The 23,646-nt window shown below is 45.8% G+C and overlaps 1 pseudogene; it reads left to right on the top strand.

Annotated features, from left to right (window-relative positions):
* Positions 1–11,432: 11,432 nt before the first annotated feature.
* LOC123405124 lies at positions 11,433–23,259 on the top strand (annotated as a pseudogene).
* The last annotated feature ends 387 nt before the right edge of the window (positions 23,260–23,646 follow it).

Here is a 23,646-nt window from a genome sequence, read left to right as displayed (position 1 = left end):
AAACAATTCTTTGCCTAAGTAAAACATATACTTCGAGTGAAGGACAATCCTTTCACTCAGGGGCTTAGTCACGAGTAAATCTCTGAAGTTAAAAAACTATTCTGAATGAATAGCAACCTATTCACTCAAGAACATTCAAAAATCATGAAAATATCAAATGGAGATAAATTCAAAGTAATCCAGCACGGATTAAATGTTGTCTATGCAGACGAAAAGTAGTCGGGTTCAACACCTGAACGAAGTTTTAATGATACAGCAACACTCGGTATATTGAGGATAATTTAAAAGTTTGGCACTGATCATAGTTTCAACTAAAGGCTCACCAGGACTTGCGGGCTCAACGAAGGTATCAAGGTCGGTCCCATCAGCAATGCGAGCCGCCACGCTGATGAAGGTCTCCATAAAATCTTCAAATTGGAGTTTCTTCGTATTCCCCACCTGGAGTGCCTTCAGCTTGTCTTCTCTTGGTTCCTTCCAATGGACTCTAACGAGTGAAAGGGTCAAATCGGCTCCACATTGTGCAGCAGACTTCTTCCATGCCTGCAGTGTGTCGGGAATCTGACCTAGCTGGCTCATCACAGCTTCTAGATCAATCTGGAAAGTGTCTTCAGGCCACAACTCCTTGTCAATCTTCCCCACAGCAGCTCGCAGTCGGGCAATGTACCCTTGGACCTTCAAGAGGCAAGCGTTGAGACTGAACATGTCTACGGCCATAGCATCTGGAATAGGTGACTTGGTGGGATCCAGATACGGCTCCACCTCATCAGTCTCCTTCTTGAAGTCCGGGCAAAATTTTGTGTGAGGGGAAAATTAAAAATTAGTCACTATTCATTCGGTAAAGTTGGTAAATATTCACTCGGTGAAGGAAGCATACCAATAATCATCGCAAGCCTCTTGGTGAAGAAGTCCTTCACAAACTTTTCCATGGCGTTTCCCCTCTTCGCCATTTGATCAAGCTTTTTCCAAAGTCAAGTCGTTCTTTCTTCAACTTCGCGTTTTCTTCTTCCAACTTACCAACGTCCGAGAGCGTCTTCCCAACAGCCTCGGCCATTTCTCTAACCTCTGCAGGGACCTTTTCCTTGTCTTCGAGTGTCTTCTTCAAGGCCTCAAAGTGATTGGTCCTCACCTCCAAATCCAGCTGAAGCTGGTTCTTCTCTAATTCCACCTTGGCGTACTTAGATCCAATCTCACGGGCTTTCTTAAAAACATCAAGGGATTAATTCAGTCGACACTAGTATTTTTTCTACTTCCCAGTGGAGAAATATAGTTCATTAGACTAAATAGCGGCCCGCCGCACCCACCCAAGCAAGTTTTTAAGACTAATGCCCTTCGTAACCGATAGACATTAGTCTCGGGGACTACACCAAGTGGAGATGGAACCACTCGAACAGGTCCATCCTGGCCGATTTACGAAAAACAAATAGAGCGTGTTTTCCAATTAAAACCCTGCCGAGGCAAGCAGTCGACAATGGTCTAGGGGACTACACCCAGTGGGTTCACTCAACATGCCCCCACTGGATACAAAACCACCCAACCAGGTCCGGCCTGGCCGAGTCAAAAACGGTTAATGACTTTTCAATTCAGACCCCTACCGACACAACCATTCGACATCGGTCTTGGGGACTACACCCAATGGGTTAATTCAGTGTTCCCCCACTAGAATAGAGACACATAACCACACAAGATACCTCCAGTTGGTGTAAAAGCAAGATTGACAAGACTCAATCAAAAAGCGAAATTGACAAGATTCAATCGGAAATTAACTTATAGTTGCACTTACTCGGATGTTCTCTTAAAGCACCGAACCAGAATCATATGCCAACTTACTAGCCTCATAAGGCTCTCTAATCTGCCGCATCATCAGTCTGGCTTGAATCATAGCTTCTTTCGCAGCTCCAGTTTGATCCTCCGGGACATGTTGCATAGAATATAAGGATGTTGAAGGAGTCGGTATCACAGCAGTGGTAACAAGAGTTACCGGAGGAGGCGCAGTAGACACACTTGTCACGACAGTCGAACCAGTAGGTGGACCTGTAATCAGAGCAGTCGAACTTGTTGGAGGAAGACTTGACATAGGCGCTGCAGGCATGTCCCGAGTTTGTTCTGCACCCGTACGCTGCGGTTCTTGTTCATCATCAAGGAGAATGACGTCTGAGGCTATCAATCAACGGTCTTGGTTAGTTCAGTCGATGAATTCAATCTAGAAAACAGAGTAAAACAAATACTTATCTTACCTAGTTCAGAGTAGGCATGTCCATAGGGTACAAGTCCATAGGATATTCTTCGGCCCCAACATGCGTCGTCATCGAGGTAGCAGCTGTGGCAAGTAAATTTCAGATGGTCGTCAGAGACACAGAAAGTAACAATGAAAAAACAAAGAAAGAGATGAATACTCACGTCAAAGCAACTGGCATGACAATCCTCATCCGGGGCAGGGCCTTCCGAGGCTTAGGAGCATCAGGCTTAGGTTGCTTGAAATCTTTTGCGGCAGAGTCAGTCGCGATAGCTCTATCGTGCTTCACATTACTGCTGTTGTATTCTAAGGTGTTGCTTGGAGCAGCCATTGGGTCATGGCGATGCTCTGAGCATGATTCGGGGCGTGGGGGTTTAGGATTCTAAGGTCTTGCTTTGATTATACTGATTTTCTTCCTCACTGTCATCTGAGTCATCTTCACTCTCCTTGCTATCATGAGCGTATTCACTGTCAACGCTGCCACCTTCACTTTCACCTCCGATGTCAAACAGATACCCGTTAGGTTCGGGAGAATGCAAGTTCGTCCATTCTATAAGAACAAAAGTAGCAACACTACTAGGAAAAGGGCTATAGCTAATATGGACATTAATGGCCCACCATGTATGTGGTGTGCCACTGCTATATAGCAGTGGCGCACCACATACAGGCGCGCCATTATTGTCCATATTACTAATGGCGCACCTGGTGTGTGGTGCGCCATTACTATCTTTGCCCTGGCCCCACACCCTTTCCTATACTTATCAGTGGCGCACCAGGGAAGTGCGCCATTACTAGTTTTAACTAGTAATGGCGCACCACATCCACGGTGCGCCACTACTTACAATTTTTTTTTCATTTTGTTTCAAAACTACTAATGGCGCATTGTACCAGGTGCGACATTAGTAACCCTGGTTACTAATGGCGCATTCTTTGTGGGTGCGCCATTGGTAACCTGGGAGCAGTAGATATTTTTGACAGCCACTTCACACTCACTTTCCCCCCACTTCATTATCTCCACCTCTACCAACCTTGTTGGTCTCGGCTGCCTCCTCCTCCTGACCTCATTTGCACCATAGATTCACCCAAATTAAATGGTTAAATTTCCTTTTTTGATAGGTAAGTAAGGGGAAAGCTTTCTTTATGTTCTAGATCTACTTTTTTCTCCCTCCAACGTGTACACACTTTTTATGTCCTAGATCTACGTATGTTTGTGGTGTTGCATAAGTTTGAGTTTGTAGGTACCGTATTTGAAATGCGATAGTTGCCAATATTTTCCGGAATGTTGATTCATTTCCGTTTCGGCGAGAATTTGGCACTATGCATTATTTTTGGTCTTATTTATAGGCAAAGTCATGCCATTTTTTTTTGTTCTAAAATATTGTTTTGCTCTACCCCGCACGCGACCATGGTCCGCACGATGACCGAAGGCATCGTGAATAGGTTCTTGAGCTCCGCGAAGGTCGAGATGCGTCAAAAGAACGAGACAGAGATAAGATGTCCGTGTCGAAGATGCAACCTGAAGAGCCTTATGGACCCGGATTCCAGACAGGTGCGGGACCACCTGCTCGTGCGTGGTTTCATGGATGGCTATCAGTGGCAAGGTGATGAATATGATTATGAAGTTGTCCATGGGGGCCGAACAAGAAATAAGGAAGGGCTGCAATACAATAGCGGTGAGGGCAGGCGAGAATACGAAGAATCTCCACGACATGATCACGAAGTAGATGCATGACACAGTCATCACGTAGAATATGCCGGATATGATGATGAGGAAGATCAAGACAAAGGGCATGATCATGAAGGTGAATATGCCGGAGTAGACGACGATGGACCATCGATGGGCTAGGTGCAGGACCCTCATATTCAAGAGCTGGTTCTCAAGCAGACGGTTAACGCAAGAGCTGACGCCCGAGAGAAAGACAAGCTGGATCAATTGAAGATAGACGCGGTTACTCCATTGTATGAAGGATGCAGGCCCGAGGATACCTGCCTGAAAATAACGCTCATGGCTCTGGAGATGAAGGTAAAACACAAAATGACCGACACATGCTTCAACGAGAACATGCCATTCTGGCACAAACGTCTTCCCATGGGGAACAAGTGCCCGACCAGTTTCGAGGAGGCGAAGAAAATAGTGTGTCCTCTGGATTTATCGCTCGTGAAATACCATGTGTGCATGAACGATTGCACCATTTATCGGGACAAGCACGCGGAGTCTACCATATGTCCGGTGTGCGGCATCACTCGATACAAGAAGAGGAAGAAAGATCCTCGAAAAGTGGTATGGTACTTTTCGATCACTCCTCGTCTGCAGCGTTATTTCACGGACCCTAAGCAAGCAGAGCTCCTGCGTTGGCACGCGGATAGGGAGGAGAAGAAGTGAGAAGATGACGGAAATGATCCAGAGATAAATAAAAAAGACAAGATGCTGAGTCACCCTAAGGATGCGAGCCAGTGAGAAGCGTTGAACTTCGAACACCTAGAATTTGGGGACAATCCAAGGAAAATCATGTTGGGCGCGAGCACTGATGGAGTCAATCCGTTTGGCAGCCAGAGAAGCACACATAATACCTCGCCTGTGTGTGTGTGGATGTACAACCTTCCCCCTAGATGTGCATGAAAAGGAAGTACATTCACATGAGTATGCTTATTGAAGGGCCGAAACAACCAGGGAACAACATCAATTTGTATCTGGGGTTGCTGGAAGAGGAGCTAGACACGCTGTGGAAAACGCCAGCTAATACGTGGGACGCTGCAGGGAGACAATATTTCCCTATGAGAGCCGCACTGCTCCTGACGGTGCACGACTATGTCGGTTACAGATATGTCGCGGGGCAGGTGGTCCACGGATTTTGTGCATGCATCAGGTGCATGGATGACACAACGTATCGTCAGCTAGATAGAGATCCCGTGTCTTTAAAAACCGTGTTCATGGGACAACGAAGGTGGCTTCGCGACGATGATACATGGGGAAAACACCAGGATTTTTTTGATGGTGAAACCAAACCCCGAAGACCCCCATGTACGAGGAGCGGTGATAAAATAGACGAGCTATTGAAAATAGGAAAGAGTGTCCACCGTCAGGAAAGAAGCGAAAGGCGCCAGAGCCGCTGCTAAAGGTATGGAAAACGAGGTCTGTTTTCTGGGACTTTCCATATTGGAAGATCCTCCGTGTACCTCAGAGCCTTGATGTCATGCATATCACGTAGAACGTGTGCGAGAGTCTGCTTGGTACCCTGCTCAACATGCCAGAGAGGACCAAAGATGGGCCGAAAGCAAGGGGAGACTTGCAATCAATGGGCATCAGGGAGGAGCTTCACACAAAACGCCCTAATGATGATGATGATTATGATGAGGCGAAGGACATGGAAAGTCGTCGCAAAGGCAAAAAGGCCAGGAAGATCGAATATGACTGCCCTCCCACGTGCTTCACTCTAAGTCAGAAGGAGATCGATCAGTTTTTTACCTCCCTCGTATGAGTAAAACTTCCTTACGGTTACGCGGGGAAGATAAGCAGATACTAGACTCAGCGAACTAGAAGTTCAGCGGGATGAAGTCTCTCGACTGTCACGTGCTGATTCCAGTTGCAATCCGTGGGATCATGGACGCGCCCGTCCGTGAAACGCTATTTGGCATATGCAACTTTTTCGACGTCATCTCTCGGAAGTCGGTTGGCATGAGGCAACTCAGAAGGCTACAGGAAGAGATCGTGGTGATACTGTGCGAGCTTGAGATGTACTTTCCGCCCGCATTCTTCGATGTTATGGTGCATCTGCTTGTCCATATTGTGGAGGATATCATCGAACTTGGGCTGACGTTCCTGCACAACATGATGCCGTTCGAAAGGATGAATGGTGTCATCAAAGGATACGTTCGCAACAGGGCACGTCCAGATGGAAGCATAGCCTAGGGCTTTCTAACCAAAGAGTGCATCTCCTTCTGCACGAATTATCTAGGCATCTAAAACCCCGTTGGTCTGCCCGTCAACAGGCACCTCGGCAGGCTCGCCGGATGGGGTCACGGCGAGGGTCGCTGCGAAATGCATGTCGACTTCAAGGGTCGACTCGCCGACTTTGAAAGAGCAAACCTAGTCGCGCTACAACACATAGACGTGGTCGATCCTTGGGTGGTAGAGCACAAAACCTTTATTGAGAAGACATACAATGACCGAGGCCAACAGAGGACTGACGGAGATATAATGAAAGAGCACAACTCATATTTCACACGTTGGTTCAAGGACAAGCTTCTGTCGTACCCTTTACATGAGGATTCTTCCACGGAAGAAAAACTCATATTCGCCTTGTCACAGGGCGCGGAGCACAACCTGATGACCTATGAGGCATACAATATCAACGGCTACACATTCTACACCGAGGAAAAGGACATGAAGAGTGATTATCAGAACTCCGGGGTAACAATGGAATCCTACAGCGGTAATGACAAGGACAGATACTATGGAAGGATCGAGGAGATCTGGGAGCTGAGCTACGCTGGAGAGAAGGTTCCGATATTCCGTGTCATATGGGCCAAGAGCGTCCTAAAAGAAGACCGGTATTTCACCACCGAGGTTATACACGAAGACAAATCCAAGACCGCGGGCGCAAACGTCACCGCAAAAAATGAGCCATGGGTACTGGCTTGCCAAGTAGACCAATGCTTCTTCATCACCGACCCGTCAAAGCCCAGTCGTGTTGTCGTGAGGAGACTCAAAAGGAACATCATCAGAATGGATGCAGTCTCCAATGAGCAAGACTTCGACAAGTACGGCGACCCGAATATGGAAGATGATGACGACGATGAAGTAGAACACACCACAAGAAGAAGCAGGACCACCCTACCTAAAGGACGTCCGTTCAAGAGAAGAATTCAAGGGATTCCGGGGCTAAATTATTCAACCGCAAGAAAAAAGGGCAAGAAGATCATTGTGAAAAGATAGCTAAGATGGAATCATGACGTGTCGGCCGCGTCTGTGTTAGTGGCAAGCTCAATCTTTGATGACTGTTGTTCCATCTAACTTTTTTCAACCATATCATGTAATTCTAAATCTCCGTGAGGTTTATGGATGGGTTAGGTGTAAAACATGCTTTCCTCGGGCTACTCGTAAAACAAATTAGCTCGTTTGGCTAAACAAGTGGAAATGAGTGATTAGCTCTTTTCATTAAGTAGCCACCCTTTATTTGTCCTCACGCATGGTTGTAGTCCTCAGAGATCCAACCAAATCCATACAAAGGATGCTACTACGTACATCAACATCCGAATGTGGACCAAACCTACAAATATATAGAAGAACATGTCCCAAAGGACATAGTTCTTGGTCGTACATAGTTCTTACTAAGAAAATAGATGAACTAAATACAAAGTATACTAGATAGGCGGCAAAATTATTACATGCAACTAAAAATCAAAAAAATCAAAAAAATCAAAAAAAAGTTAGTAATGGAGCACGTGGGGAAGGTGCGCCATTGCTATGAGCTTACTTATGGCACACCACTAGAAGGTGCGCCATTGGTATCATCTTACTTATGTCGCACCCCTAAATGGTGCGCCATTGCTAACCCTCCCCCACTATACCAATTCATTCCCCCTCCCCTCACTCTCCCCACAACGCCCATCGTTTCTTCCCACCTCTCCTCTCACAGGAACTCCCTCCTCCTCCTCCACGGGGACTGCACCGCCAGGGACTCCTTCTTGCTCCTCCACTGGGACTGTGCTGCCGGGGACTCCCTCCTCCTCCTCCACGGGGACTGCGCCGCTGGGGACTCCCTCCTCCTCCTCCACGGGGACAGCGCTACCGGGGAATCCCTCCTCCCCCTCCGCCTCCGTCGCCAGCTGTCGAGGTCCTCCTCTCCGAGGTATTTATCCCTCTTCTCGCTCTGCTACCGGGGAAGGTTCGATGTCGACTTATTTGTCTTGCAGGAATCGCCCGTCGCGGCCGGTAACTTGGAGCTTGTGGTGGTTGACGACTCCCTATCGATTTATAAGGTGCGATTTAGAAATGCCTACCTTATGATTGCGTAAATGCCTCTGTCACTCTATAGTCGCAAGAACTGTAGAGTATATACTACGATTCCGGTGTGCAAGAAAAAGACGGGCCGTAATATATGCAATTACTTGATCACTCTGCATCATGTGCTATGGCGAATGATGCGATGATCAGTTGATCGTTGAGCATGCAATTCAAGGCTTCTTGATTACTCCCTCCATTGCAAGCATTAGGGCAGCTTTATATTTTCGTAGACTCTTTGATTAGTTTACTTCTTTTCTTTTTCATGCTTTGGGGATTTGGCTTAGGGAACCTATCGTTTGCACTTAGAGTGTAATCCAACGTCCACTTCTGTACGGCAGCGTATCTACGGGTAATTTAATTTGTTTCTCCCTCCGTATATGGATAAATGACTGTCATGCTCCATACAAGGACACACTTGTAGCTACTAAGTAACAACTGGCCACCTAGTTTGGGTGATTAATGTAAGGCATATCTTGGTCAATCTAGCTCAACATATGACTATCGATCGTGATGTTCCGTAGGTAATGAGAATGAAGCCCATGTCTTTGAAATCCAACTGCCGTCATATATACCTAAAGCCAAAGTATCTTCGTATTGAAGTAAAACATGAAAGGACAGCTTGTAGCATTGAGAAGGTCATCAAGTTCTTATTATGAACTTCTCATCGCTTAAGTTGGGATAGTAGAGCTGCTTGTGCCAGCATTTGCTGACAATCTTAAGGTTACCCCTTTCTCCTTAAATGTATATTAATTTCTGTTTTGCTTCAGAATTGGGATCTCCTTGGTCAAGAAAATTAGCAAAGGTCATGCCCAATTTTCTTGACCTAGAAGGTGCCCGATTCTCAACCGAAACAAAATCCTTATCCTTTCTTGAAAACAGAGCTTATTTCTTTTTAATTCTTATGTTTATTTTTTATGCGAGTGAAATGGGTCCAAAATAATCTTATTCAAACCCTTGATTGCTTCCATGATTTTTCTGCCCATTTCTTCTAGGAGTAATTCTTCATGTAGTTGTCTCTATTCCTCTACACGCATGTGGTCCAATCATTAAACGAGATTCTTAAAAACATGTGTGGGTTTATCATTTAGGAGTCACTGGTCTTTGATGTATTTATGACTCCATAATTATTTTGATACCAAAAGATAACTCCCGAGAAACTGGTGACAAAAATTATGTGACAGTGTCACTTAAGATTTTCATCACTTTTTTTGGATGCATGAAATTTAATGTGTTGTTCATGTTGATTGTATATTTCCAAGTTTTTTCTTGAAGCTAGCACCAAATTTTTTTCTTAAAGCTAGCACCAAGCCTCTATTCAATCGGATGAAGGGTCTGGACCAGATGGATTTAATGGTACATTTCTTAAGGCATGTTGGCCAATCATTCAATGGAACTATTACAAGATATGTGGTTATTTTCATGTAGGGTCATTGATCTTACATGTATTAATGTTTCCACAATTACTTGGATACCAAATAATAACTCCCTTAAAACCCCTAATGATTACATGAATATTTATTTGCCTAGCTATTATATAGATTTGCTGGAAATATTGTTTCATGGAATGATGGTGATCTCCAATTCAGAACATTCTTCGGTTAGTCCACATTAATCAATATGAGTTTATTATATCCAACACCCTACAAGAGTATTTGCACCATTGTAAGAGTTATGGAAAAGAATGTCATGCAATAACTCTACATCTATTCTTCTCAGATTTTGATAATTATTAATCAATATGATTTTTCTGCCTATTAATCAATATGATTTTTCTGCCCATTAATCAATATAATTTTTCTTCCCATTAATCGATATGATTACAGGATAAAGTAAGATTTTCGGAAGCCTATATAATCCCTTGTTGATATGCACGGTTATGCATACACAAATTAATACGCCTTTACTTGATTTTTCCCTGTTAGCCATACCTTATGTGTGCAGGGAACATAGTTTAATTCTATTGGGGTTATATATATGTGATGCAAGTACTTACTTAATACTCCATATATGAAATAAGGAGCTACTCTAAATCTGAGAAGAATAGATACTACCCTGATCTCATCCAATAACTCTAGTAGCCTTTTTTCCTATATAGAGCGAACATCGCCAACAACGATGAGGTCGGCGGTTCGGGCAAGCCATTTTGGGAGCTGTCCCAGGAGCTGGAGGAAGAACCTCACCGCTATGAGGATGTCGCGAAAGACACCGATCCCGACTACACAACTAATAGTGGCATCGAGGATGACACCACTGATGGTGCCGCCAGGGATGCCACCATTGATGATGGCAGCGAACGCACAGATGGCAACCAACCGAAGAAGCAACGGAAGGACCGGTGCCCGAACGTGCTTGGCACCGTCAGGGAGGAATTTACCGAAGTGTCCTCCAGTGGGCATCCAAAGGATCCCAAAGAATTAGTCGGTGGGTACACGGGACAACTCGGGTGCATTCTGTAGAGCAACGTCTCGATCAACACCGAGAACCTAAGGCATCAATGCCGAGCGAATTTGCGCAACCTCCTCTTCACGAAGCTGCACGAACGATACAAGTTCCGCGGTGACATCGCAAACACATGCCTCGCAGGGAATAAAGTGAACAGTGCCACCCTCACGAAGATGAGCACGGCCCTGGCTACTTGGAGAGCCTCGATGAAGAGAAGGATTCTAAGAGGTGATAGTTATGAGAAGATCAAGGAGACAAATCCTTCGGTCAGCGAAGCTGACTACCTGGAGTTCAAGATCAAGTGCGAGAGCAATGAATCCGCGGAATCAAGTCAGCGGGGGAAAGATATGCGGGACTTGAACTTTGGGGTCCACAAACTCGGTCCCGGCGGTTACAGAGTGGCGGAACCTAAATGGGACAAGGAGGACACGGAGCGTGCCGAGCAAGGCCTACCGCCACTCTTTGATAAATATCATGAAAAGTAGACCAGGAACTATGTCACGGCCCGGTACAAGGTGGACCCGGTAACAAAGGAGCTTTCCACGGATCCGAAGGTGAAGGAGCTTGAGCGTGTTCTGGTAAGGAATACACCCCCGCGTAATTAGATTTATATGGTTGCATTCTAATTAATGAAGCCAAATTTCTAAATGGTTAACGTTCCTTCCGCAGGAAACTAAAAGCAGTAGCACGGGGTCTCCGAGCTCCCCGTCTGCCCCTTGTAACATCACTTTAAATAGGGCGTAGAACGTAATGAAATACAAGGATAAGCTCAGTAAGCCATCGTTAACTGGTCATGTTGCCGGTGAAGGCTTGTCTATGAAATGGTCAGAATACTATAAGGCTGGGCGAAAGGACAGAAAGACCATCTCGGAAAGCGAGGAGCGCGAGTTTAAAGAACTCAAGGAACAAGTGGCGCGGATTCCGGAGATAGTCCCAGAGAAAGTGCGAGACCAACTTGGAGTGACGAGCACTGCAATTATGCCTTCCTTTCTTGAGGGGCTGCGGGGGTGGATTGCGGGCGGCCAACAGGGGCCGCCCCAGATTCCCAGCTTCATGGGAAGCAACTCGCACAACGCACCGGCATTGGTGTCTCAGGCGGAGGCGGCATTGCAAGTGCCTCCGGCGTCGGCGCCGGTATTGGAAGTTAATGCACCCGTGTGTGGGAAGAATACGCCGGCCGGCACCTCGGCATCAAGCGCCCCCTCTGTTACTTGCACGCCCGCTGTTGGCGGTGCCTCGACATTAGCCGAGCTTGACGCCATCACGGTAACTAAGCCTCGGCCAATGACTTCATCTCCTTGCCTTTGACTAGACATCCCTAACACCCTACATGTTTTCCCAGGGCGACGCGAACATTCCATGCACTCTCCTACACTTCGTGGACGGCGAGTTGATTGATGTCGCCAAGGAGAAAATCATTGAACCGGGCAACCGTGTGTTCCACGGTAATCCGATGCCACCCACCGTGTATAGGGTTCAACTGGTTCAGGTGCTGCCGGGTTGCGATGACTTGTTACCTCCGTATCGACCCGCTGGGGCCGATGAAGATGATGTGATGACCCTTACCGCCTGCTTAAACTCGTGCATGCTTTGGCCGAAGAGCCAGATTCGTTTGGGGGCAGGGGACATCACCCCACAGACAACACCGCCAGTCGCGCCGGCGCCAATCCATGGCAAGACCGCCGCAACGCTACCGCTGTCAGCTGATCCGAACATGCATATGGCACAGGATCCATACGACGGCGACGATACAATTTCCAACGTCGATAAGTACAACAATGAACATGGGTCCGGTGGTGAATTGTTCGGGCCTCCTTCTCAAGAACCCAACCCTGCAAAAGACGATGGCGATCTAGCTGGTACTGCGGAGAAACCCAATTTCAACTGGCGTTGTCTGTTCAGTTCTCAGGAAACGCCTCTAGCTTCCGCCTTCACCAAGACTCAAATAGTCGAGGTGCAAAATATTATCAGCCCCAACACACTCAAGAAGGTGGTCTCTGAGCAGTACTCGATCCCATTATAACAGAAGAAGCAGAAGGGACGGAAAAGAAAAAATAACAAGAGTGTGAGACAGCCGGCAACGAGTACGATCCGTCCTCAGGACGGGCCACCAATATCTAAGGATATTGAGAGGAGGGTGCATGTGGCGGGTAGGCCGATGCTACCGACTAATCTGCTCAATGCTGCAACCGGTGCTATGCGGAGTCTGCATGACGTTGTTCGTTATATGGAGAAGCGGCGTCTCTCCGAGAATGATGTGACATACCCGGTTTTCGTGGCCAAGGTGCCAGAGGGCAAGTGCTTTGTCGATAGCACCATCGGGCGTATGATCGTCCTGCGGTTTGATGACATCTTCGCTATGCTTAACCTTTATCCGCTGCACTACACCTTCATTACGCTATTTTCGCTCAGTATGGAGATGCGGATCATTAGAGACAAGACCCCGGACATCGTGATAGTAGACCCCTTCTAAATGTGTGCCAAGCTGTTGGACGACGCTGGGACCGGCAAGTCACGAGTTCATACCTTGAAGGCGTCATTCTAGCGAATGCAGATAAGGATAACTTCCTCGTGCCTTACTTTTCCGAGTAAGTCATCCCCTCATCGCCCCGTAACATATGATTTCTTAGATTTCGATCGTTCTTTTTTTAACATTCCGTGTTTTGTGCAGTGACACACATTGCACACTCATCCTCTTAAGCCCGAAATATTCCATGGCCACGTATTACGACTCGGACCGTCAGTCGAAGAAAGACTACACAAATATCAAGAAAGTTCCTAATGATGTCCTCCCCGGCTACGCCAAATCTGGAGGCACGTTTAGGAGGCCAATTCTTAGGTATGGAAAGCACCTGTTCACCCACGTAACAATGTTCCCCTGCATCAAGCAGCCGCGTGGCAATCAGAAGGATGCCTACTACGCCCTCCATCACATGTGGGCGATCATACAGGACCAGCATCACCGTATGCTACCAAATTATCTCAAAGAATGTGTTGCACGCTTGTCGGCAATCCAGGACGAGGACAGCAGACAAGAATTCTTTCACATCCAGTCGGAGTTGGCAGAAGTCATCTATCAAGATGTCCTTCCTAGATCGTAGCAGTTCTACCTAAACTGTCAACCGTCCATAAGTGAAATTGACTAAATGCTACAAATGCACGCTGACAACGACTGCACATTCATGACCATCACGAAAGACGGCGGCTTCATACAAGCTTCGATCCCTCTGTTGAGTCGAAAGTAATGATGCTATGTTGTAATTAAAATTTAATGAGCTTGTATGTCTCTTTAGTTTGGACAGTCGTTCAACTTATATGTGTAGTCGATGCTATTTATTAGTAGGACCAAGAATCGTGCTATTAATGTGTTGCTTTTCTCTTCCGATCCTTTGGTTGCATACTAATATATTGCTTATATATTATATGTGAATTGCTACTAACGTTTTGTTTGTCTAGTGCATAGAGATGCCGTCGTATGTCATGTACAAGGGTGAGGTTCCCGGAGTCTACGACGACTGGGAGGAGTGTTGGAGACAGGTTCACTGTTTCAACGATAACAGTTCCAAAGGGTACACCACTAGGGCGGAGGCGGAAGCTAGATACGCTCGCTATCTAGCGGGAGAGAGGAGGGAGCGGAGGAGGAACCAGATGAAGATCAGTTTCATCGCGATGATGCTCATCGTGACCGCAACCCTCTTCTATGTGATGGTAGTTTTGATATCGACTTGTAATGTGAATACAAACTCGCTACTCGTGGTCTCGAGACTTGTAATGTTCTAACTTTGTTCATTATTTTGAATTCGGAGACTAATATGATGAACTGTATTCGGAGACTAATCTTCTATTGTATTCGATAAATCTGCTGTTTATATGTTGTGCTGTTTATATTTTGTGCTATAATGTATTTTGTAACATGTACAAATATCAGAAAAGCAAAAAAAATCCTAATATTCATAGTAGTGGCGCACCAAATTGCAGTTTAATGGCCCACTAGGTGTTGCGCCATTAGTGTCTAGGATAGTAATGGCGCACCAGCTGGTGCGCCATTAGTGTCTGGGATAGTGATGGCGCACCAAGTGGTGCGCCACTGTTATGTATATTAATAGTGGCACACCAAGGGTGCACCTTTACTATTTATTAGTAGTGGCGTGATAATAGTGGCACACCTATAGTGCGCCATTAATAGACAAAGTAGGTGCGCCACTAATAGCCTTTTTTCTAGTAGTGCAAAATTAGTCAGTCAAATATCCATTCACCCGATAGAGACATGAACGCAGTGGGAAAGGATATTACGTACCAATTTCCATGGTTTGTTCTCAGCAGAATAAGGTGCATCCTGCTTGGTTCCTATGGGATTGTCACAAGGTCCAGTGATGCTCTTGATCCACTCAGCTATGTTATCTTCCGAAACCTCCTCAGGATGCGACCGAGTGGATTCCCCAGGGCCCGAGTAGTGCCACATATCGTGGTCACTCGCCTGGAGTGGTTGGATGCGCCGGCCAAGGAACATCTCGAGCAGATCCATTCCCGTCACTCAACCTCGGACCAAGTTAAACACCTCGGCTACCAACATATCCACCTCAGTCTTCCCATCTTCGAACACATTTATTGACCTCGGAGGAGTCGGACGATCCAAGGTGAAAGGAGGAAGGCCAGTCGACATGTTCGGAGACGTAATGTCATTGCAATAGAACCATGTCAATTGACAATTCTGGACCTATTCAAGAACAGTCATTTGGGGATATGTACTCCTACCCCTCTTTTGGATCCATATACCACCGCATAACTAGATGACTTGAGTCCTATTGTCACTCGGGTTGGCTTTCTTCACTGTCTCGGATCGCATAGAGAAGACGTGCTTTAAAAGTTCCCAGTGAGGAGGACAGCCCAGGAAGCAGTCGCACAGTGTGACAAATGCAGAGAGATACCGAATGGTTTTTGGAGGGAGGTGATGAAGTTTTGCTCTGAAATAATAGAGAAAGACGCGAAGAAAAGGATGCGGGGGCAGAGAGAAACGTCGCTCAATATGGGTCAGGAGAAGGACTCGTTCCCCTTCGCGGGTCTCCGGCTGGAGCCCTCCTTCTGGCAGCCTCCAACATTTTTCAGCCACCATCCCATGCCCCACAAGCTCCAAGACATCATCCTTCTTGTTGGCGGAAGGAAGAAAGTCTCTCTGAATCCACCACAGCGGCAGCGTAGATCCGTCGCTTGTTTTCTTTGATTTCCCGCCCTTCTTGGTGCGCTCGAGCTTGGTTGTCTTACCCTTCGTCATTGCCGCAGTGGCGGAGACAAACCCAAGCAGCGCCTGTGAAACGGAGGTGGAGAGGAGACGAGGAAGAATCAGGGGAAAGCACTACCTCAACCCTAACGCCAATCTGATTAATATAATCTCCCAAGTGAGTCGCTGACAGGTGGACCCCCCATAACTCTGCCTTCCCAATAACAGAGGAGATGTGATGGGTGGCGATAATGATGGCGGGATAATCGAGGCATCGTTGCCATGCTTGCCTTGGCGGTTGTGTCATCACCGTGCAGCGTGCGAAACCCGAAATTTCGAATCCCGTGAGATGAGGACCTAACGAAGTGATCTGTCACATCTCAAGATCTCGGCAGTCACTCGAATTAACTTCAAGTACTTCAATTCGATCGGACATGCGTCACAACAGAATCGATCAAGGCGAATGACGAAGATTTCAGCTGACACGAAGTTCTATCAAACCCAAAAGTATGTTCAAGATCAGTACGGCTCGACAGAATGTGCATCGACCCCTTCCTCACTCGAACCCCGATCCATTCGGTGGCTAATGATGGGGATATGTACCTAGGGTAGGGTCACATGCCCCACCTAAGTGTCCTCCCTAAGGGTACCTCATTATTTGCTGGAGGGTCACAAAGAAGATTCCGACTAGATGTCCATGGCATCTAAAATTCACTCGGTAAGAAGTCACTCGGAAGATATTCCCCTTCACTCGACAACCAACTTCCACTCGGAAGACACGAGTCGACGTAGAAAACCAGAAGCCACCTCCACGAAGGAGAACGGGCGAGCGTTCAGCATATGGTCATGAATAGCATTAATTACATACATACGTTATCAGTAATGTACACCTTTAAACCCTATTGATCGAACCCTTAGATGTTGGGCCTTGATGAGGGGTAGCGCACTCTATATAAGCCACCCTTCCCTCTGGCACAAGGGTTCGCACCCCTTGTAACACGCATTCCACACTGCAAGAGCTCCCGAGCACTGAGACGTAGGGTTGTTACCTCCACGAGAGGGGCATGATCTCATACATCTTGTGTACAAGCTTGCTGTAGCTAGGAATCTGCCCTCTCTATTCCTACCCTACGCCTCTACTGTCAGTTCATTCCTATGACACCCAGCTCCTGCCAGATGCTGACGCGTGGATGCCCTTTGGTCCTGGTTGGTGCGGCCAATCGGGGCCAAAGTTCCTCGTTCCTGGGCTCCCTGCAGCGACCACGTGGAGACCCTTGTGTCCCAGTTGGTAAGCGAACCGGGACAAAAGGTTTTGGGATTAGTCCTGACCCTGTAGTCCTGGTTCCAGAACCAGGGCTAATGGGCCTCTGGAACCAGGACAAATGGGCCAATTTCTACTAGTGTAACATGTTACAGTTAACCATGCTACTAATAAGCCTCCATCCATAAGGTTTTCCTAGCAGTGATAGCTGCAGTTGGAAACCCGCGAAGAAGCATGGTGTAGTCTCCCTATGTAGTTGCTTCCTTGGTCGAGGATGGCCATCGCACCTTGAGCTGCACCAGAGCGCTATTGCCACGCATAACCATGTGGTGCTCCACGATCTTTGTTGGTTCGTTAGACTGGCCAAGAATGTTGGGTAGATGTGGTAGCTTAGAGAAGACCAACGTGTAGTTGGGAGTAAAGGGCTTTAGTTGTGAGATATGGAAGACATTGTTGGTGCGGTTGGTCGGCAATAGGGACAGCTCAGGCCAATCTTCTATTCGATCATGAAGGCCTTGAAGACCTTGTATGCTAGCTTACTGTATGGTCGGTTGGCTACCAATCTGTGCGCATACGGCTGCAACTTGAGGAGGACCTAGTCCCAAACCTTGTAGAGTGGTATGAGATGTTGTACCAAAACTCTTCCATGGGAAGCCAACACCGCTAGTGTCTTAGGGCGTCGTGCCCCACTCGACGGAGTCACATCTCTAACCACTAGTAAAATCGCTCGCTCCGACCGCCTATCTGGAGTGGTAGGCCGTCGAGTAGGGCAGCTTGGTTCCTATGTTGGTGAAGAGCTTGCGCCTGATCATGTTGGTGAAGATGCTGTCATTGTTTGAGATGATGGAATGGCCAGATCGTGGAGCTTGACCACGTTGTACCAGTAAAGCCTACCGACCTACGTTAAGGTGAAGGGGTGGCACAAGGGGGGATGAATCCGTGAACTTTTTCTATCAATCGAGCATGACTAGGACTACATCGAATCCTTCTCAGTTGGGCATGCCTTTCACGAAATGCATCATAAGGTCCTACCTGGGCACGATGGGCATGGGCAGAGGGGCGAGCATGCCGACTGGGCAGTGGTGCTCGTGCTTGGCATGTTGGAAGACCAATCACTTCTTAATTTAGTTGTACATGTAAGTCTTCATGCTCGTCGAGAAGAGAAACTTCTTCACGCAATGGTAGGTGGTCATGTTGTCAGAATGGCCACTGATGGCACTATCATGGACGTCCGATATAAGTTTTGTGTGGGTATCATGTTGTCGTATATACAGAGGCGATTTCTGGAGATAAATAAGCCCTCTGTATAGCTAGTAGACTTCCTAGTTGGGGCTAGTGATGACGAGTTAAAGAGGGTCTCCTGAGCATTCGCGTCGATGGCATACGAATTCGCGACATCACGTACCTAAGCTGACTAGAAGACATACTGTAGAGACATTCATGCCCAGGCCCACCTATGAGAGCATGTTCGTCGCACCACTGTCGATGCTTAAGCGGTTATGTAATTTGAATTGTAGGACAACAAGCTTATCCATTACCTTGTTCTTCAGATCGTTTCTCAATCAATGATCCCCGAGGTTGTAGGGGCTCTTGTGATCCATGAAGATAGTGAAGGGGCCACCCTACAGGTATCCGCACTACTTGCTGAATACCCCATCATTATGGAAATAACTCCTCGCATGTAGAGATATTCTGATTGCACAACCTTAGCGCTTTGCTGAAGCATTTGGATGGGTGTCCTTCCTGGGCTAGCACAACAACCACGTAGGTGTTGAACACATCGGTTTCAATGACAAACAACTAATCAAAGTCTAACATGGCGAGGACAGGAGCGCTCACAAGGGTTGGCGAGACACTCAGGGTGTGCACCCTCCGTGATGAACCCAATAACTAGGAGTCAGGAGATTTATTTTTTGATGTCTTCTTGTTTTTTGGTGACAAAGTGATAGAGGGACTCTTTGACCACACTCACTTCCTTGCAAGGACTCCTGGTATGTCCATGGGCTTCCACGGGAAAATGTTCCATTTAACCCTATCGAACTACAGGAGGTCGACCTCTTGCTCATCGGAGAGGTCCGCTCCTATGATTACCATCTTTTTGGGGGTAATTTTAATGAACTTGGAATTTCACACTCGCGCCTCAAAGCAAGAGAAAAAAAGAACAAAAAAATAAAAAGGAAAAAAAGAATGAGAGAACAGAGAGAAGAGATAGTTCTACTACCTATAATTCTGCACTCGTGCCTCAAATTGGGACCATGTTATTCATATAGAGAATCTCTTGTTTTGTCACTTCCATATGCTAGTCGGATTTTTTTCTCATAAAACTTGGATTTTATATTCCGTTGACGGGCTTCCTCAAATGGTCGAGGTTTTAGATGCACACCCACTTAGCTTCCACTGAACTTTCGAACACTTATAGCTCTAGTGCATCCATTGCATGGCAATCCCTACTATTCGCATTGATATCTATTGATGGGCATATGCATAGCCCATTGATATGCCTATTTGATGCGAGGCTTTCTTCTCCCAATTCACCCCTTTGAAACGTACCACCATATTCTATTCCACCTTTAAGATATATCTATGGTTCATGCTCATATGTTACGCAAATAATAAAAAGTTGACGCACGTTAAAAAGTATAATCCAATTGCCTGACTTGATATTATCGTGCTTAATATTTGTATTTATGTGGTGAGGATGAAGCCATGCTATATTTATATGATAAAATGAATAGGGGTTGAACATTTTGTAAGGATCATATGGTTCGAAACTTGATGATTACATTGATTATCTTTATAACTATTACTATGGTAATGTTTACTAATTCATCATTTCCGAATGATCAAACCTGCAACAAATTACATGTTGTGGAGCATGTCACATAAAAAATTCTCTTATTATCATTTACCTACTCGAAGACGAGCCGGAATTAAGCTTCAGGATGGTGATATGTCTCCAACATAATTATAATGTTTTATTATTCCATGGTATTATATTATCATTGTAGGATGCTTTTTGGGTGTTTATTGACCAATTAATATTATTTTTTAGCACAGCGTATTAACCTAGTGCCAAGTGTTATTTGTTTTTTCCTGCATGTTTTTTGCTTTTTAGATTTACAGTACAAAACGAAGTCCAATTGCCACGAAACTTTTACATGATTTTTTTGGAACAAAAAAAGACCTCGAAGGTTCGGGAGGAGACTAGAGGCCTCACGAGGGAGGCGCGACCCAATAGTGCACGCTACACGGGTAGGTCGTGCCCTGATGGGTCATGCTCCCCTGGTTCCCTCCCGGTGCCCCTCTGTGGCCTATAAATGCACATATATTCCAAAAATCCTAGAGAGGCTCACGAAACACTTTTTTCACCACTTCAAGTGTTTGTTCCGTCATGTGCCCATCTAGACGAAACACGAAACATGTTCCGGTGCCTTGTCGAAGGGGGAGCGATCACAAAGGGCCTCTACATCATCCTTGCTACTCCCAAGGTGATGTGTAAATAGTTCATCTCAGACCTACGGGTTGTTAGTACCGACATGGCTATCTCTCTCTATCTCTCTCTCTTGATCTTCAATACAATGATCATTGCATCTTTGCTTTGACCTACCCGATGTAATCCTTTTGTGCGGTGTGTTTGTTGGGATTCGATGAATTGTGGGTTCACTAGAAGAAATATGATAACTTGCGACCTTCAATATTGGTTACCGAATGGTCGTTGATCCATTTGTGTCCGTTTTACGACCAAAAACATACGGTAAAAAGCTGAGGGTCTCTGATGAACTATAACGACCTTTCTGCTGGAATGGTCGTAGAATTTTATTGACCAAAAAAAGGACGTAGGTTTAACGGCCAATCATTTTGGTCGTTAGAAGTTTGCCCACACCACGTCGGATCCACCATGGCAAGCAGACTTGGCAGAATTACGACCAAATGAAAAGGTCGTAAATTGGAATCAGCCCGGTCCATTCTAGCCATCTATATGGGCACAACCCAATAATTCAGCCTGTTTAATGTTTTTTTCTCTTTATTTTGCCTAGCTACATGGGCATGGCCCAATAATTTGGGGTTCTGTATTTTCTTTGTGTCATCCACTTATTTGGGCCTTGGCCTTATTAGAATTTTTTTTTTGTTCCAGAAATTGTTTTCATTTTATTTGTTGGGCCTTTTCAACCCAATTATTTGTCCAATATTAAATCCAACAATATTTCATATTCAAATCAAGAAAACTCCAAGTCGAATTAAAATCGTCCATCATATAACATCCCATAATACATCTCCCAAGTTTACATAACACAATAAGTGATCTCATGAATACATTTCCTTACGCAGAAATATAGCAAGAACGAACATAGTTGCACAATAGAACAGTGTCACATCTGCTACTGTCCCAACATTACACTTTACATGAATCAATCAAAAGGAAATAAATATAAAACATTTTAGAAATAAAAATATTTGAGACATGAGATTTCTTAAATAAGAAAGCAAACAAACGTGCTCCAGACAATTAATTAGTTTTTTTGTTAGAGGACGTTGTGCGCGTGTACAAGTATTACTTTATGTGGATCAAACATTTATGTACTATAAAAGAAATGCGAACAAAAGTGAGAGAGGATGTTTTGCGTGCATAGACACGGTACCACACCATTCAAGATAATTAACAGAAATTGCGCATAAACATAGGCCAAGTTCAAATCAAAATATGTAACTCTGAAGCCAAATCAAACAAACGGATATGTTTAGCCAACCAAGCAGGAGAGCACTAACCAAACAGTGCTTACTAGCTAGCTAGTACACTAGAACGTGACCATCCAACATGCATACACGCATCATGCAAGAACATATATGAACATTTTTCTATAAGGGGGACATCAAGACCTTGTTTTGGAAGGACTAAAGAGCTATTGAACGAGTTCTATTCATCAAGTTTATAAATCAAGCAATGCACCACTTCTAACTTATTCCAGTATTTTTTGACATGTGTGATCCTACTATTTCTGGAAACATGGAGCACAAGTATTTTGGAAACATTTATTATCCTGGAGACTAGACAAGAGTTGTTCTGAGCATCGTGAATGCAGCAAAGAGGATGACTAAAAGCGTTCAATGGTTGAGAATACACCAACAACTGCAAACTATCTGAACGAAAGATTCGAGGTCTAGAAACCTAGAAGCGGGAGAGATTATACAATTACCTGAGTGGAGTAAGGGACTGTTTCCAACATGGGAATTTCGAAGGAATCAGTCAATTTCCTGCATCAACATAAATTAAAGTTAGTGTTCAAAACATAACAAGTTTGTGTTAAGAACTTGAGCTCCTTACTGAAAACATAATGTACAATGGTTTGGCCACAGGTTTGAGATGACATGAATATTTTGACACTATGCACAACAAGTTATTTTAGATGAAGTGGTAATCTGAATTTAAATGAATAGGATATACTGAATTTAGAAACCCAAACCATGTGGAATTTCTTAATTCATCAATAGTTTGGCCACAGTTTGACCCCTTTCCCTTGCTTTCATTGCATTAATCTTGTTTCCATATACTCACAGGCTAAATTAGGCACGAGAGAAGAGACACACACCTCATCTTCATTTAAAATCAGAGCTCTTCGCCAATAATAGCATGTGCACATCTTTGTGTTACTGCAAGCACACAGTAGAAATTTAGTTTAAATTCAGTTTAATGGTTGTGGTTGTCAGCTGGGGTAACAAGGATGAGGAGTGAACCTGGAATGAGCCATGCTAGTTTAGAGCTCGGCCAGTCAACCGGGTGTGGAGCCATGGAGGTCAGGTTGCTGAATGCACTAATAGTAAATAGCCAGCTCGAAATTGATGACCTGAAAAGAGGATTGGTTAGTACACTGAACACCTAGCCACACATGATCTAGACTCAGCCATCCACGGGATGCTTGTTTAGGAGATGATGTTTCATTTGTGTACACAACTAAGTGGCGGGTTTCATCCGTCAGAACACTTGCATGTACCTGGGAGCAGAGAAGAAAGAGGAGCAGCCGCAGCATCAGCCATCTCCGTCGAGTCCGTCACCTCGCTCCACGGCGGCTGGTGTATCTTCCCCTTCCTGCTGGTACTAGGCTAGGAAGCTCCATGGTGTGAGAAACGACCGAGCAAATGCAGCCAGGAGGAGATCGATCTGGCCACCGCATGAGGTGAGGTGAGATGAGCTGGGGTGAGGAAGAGAGGGTTGGCACGGAGCAGGCCATGGCGACCTCCATCGAGGCCCAGGTCGAAGAAACCCTGCGCGAGTGTGGCGGATCTGGGCGTGCCATGGCGTCCGCACTTGATGTACCTCGCCCTTATCCTCTGCTGAGAGGAGGGGTGGGGAGGGGATAGGGTGGAGGTGGCGGCTGTCGGAGAGATGGCGGAGGCCTTGGCCGTCGGTGTGGTGTGAGTGGTACGGGCGCGAGGTCGGTGGTGGCTGGCGGAGGAGGGCTCGCAATGAGGGAAGGGGATAGGAGAGA

The sequence above is a fragment of the Hordeum vulgare genome, chromosome 6H (assembly GCF_904849725.1).
Source record: "Hordeum vulgare subsp. vulgare chromosome 6H, MorexV3_pseudomolecules_assembly, whole genome shotgun sequence".
NCBI lineage: Eukaryota > Viridiplantae > Streptophyta > Magnoliopsida > Poales > Poaceae > Hordeum > Hordeum vulgare.
The sequence above is the reverse complement of the archived record's forward strand: the minus strand, read 5'-3'. Positions and strand labels throughout refer to the sequence as shown.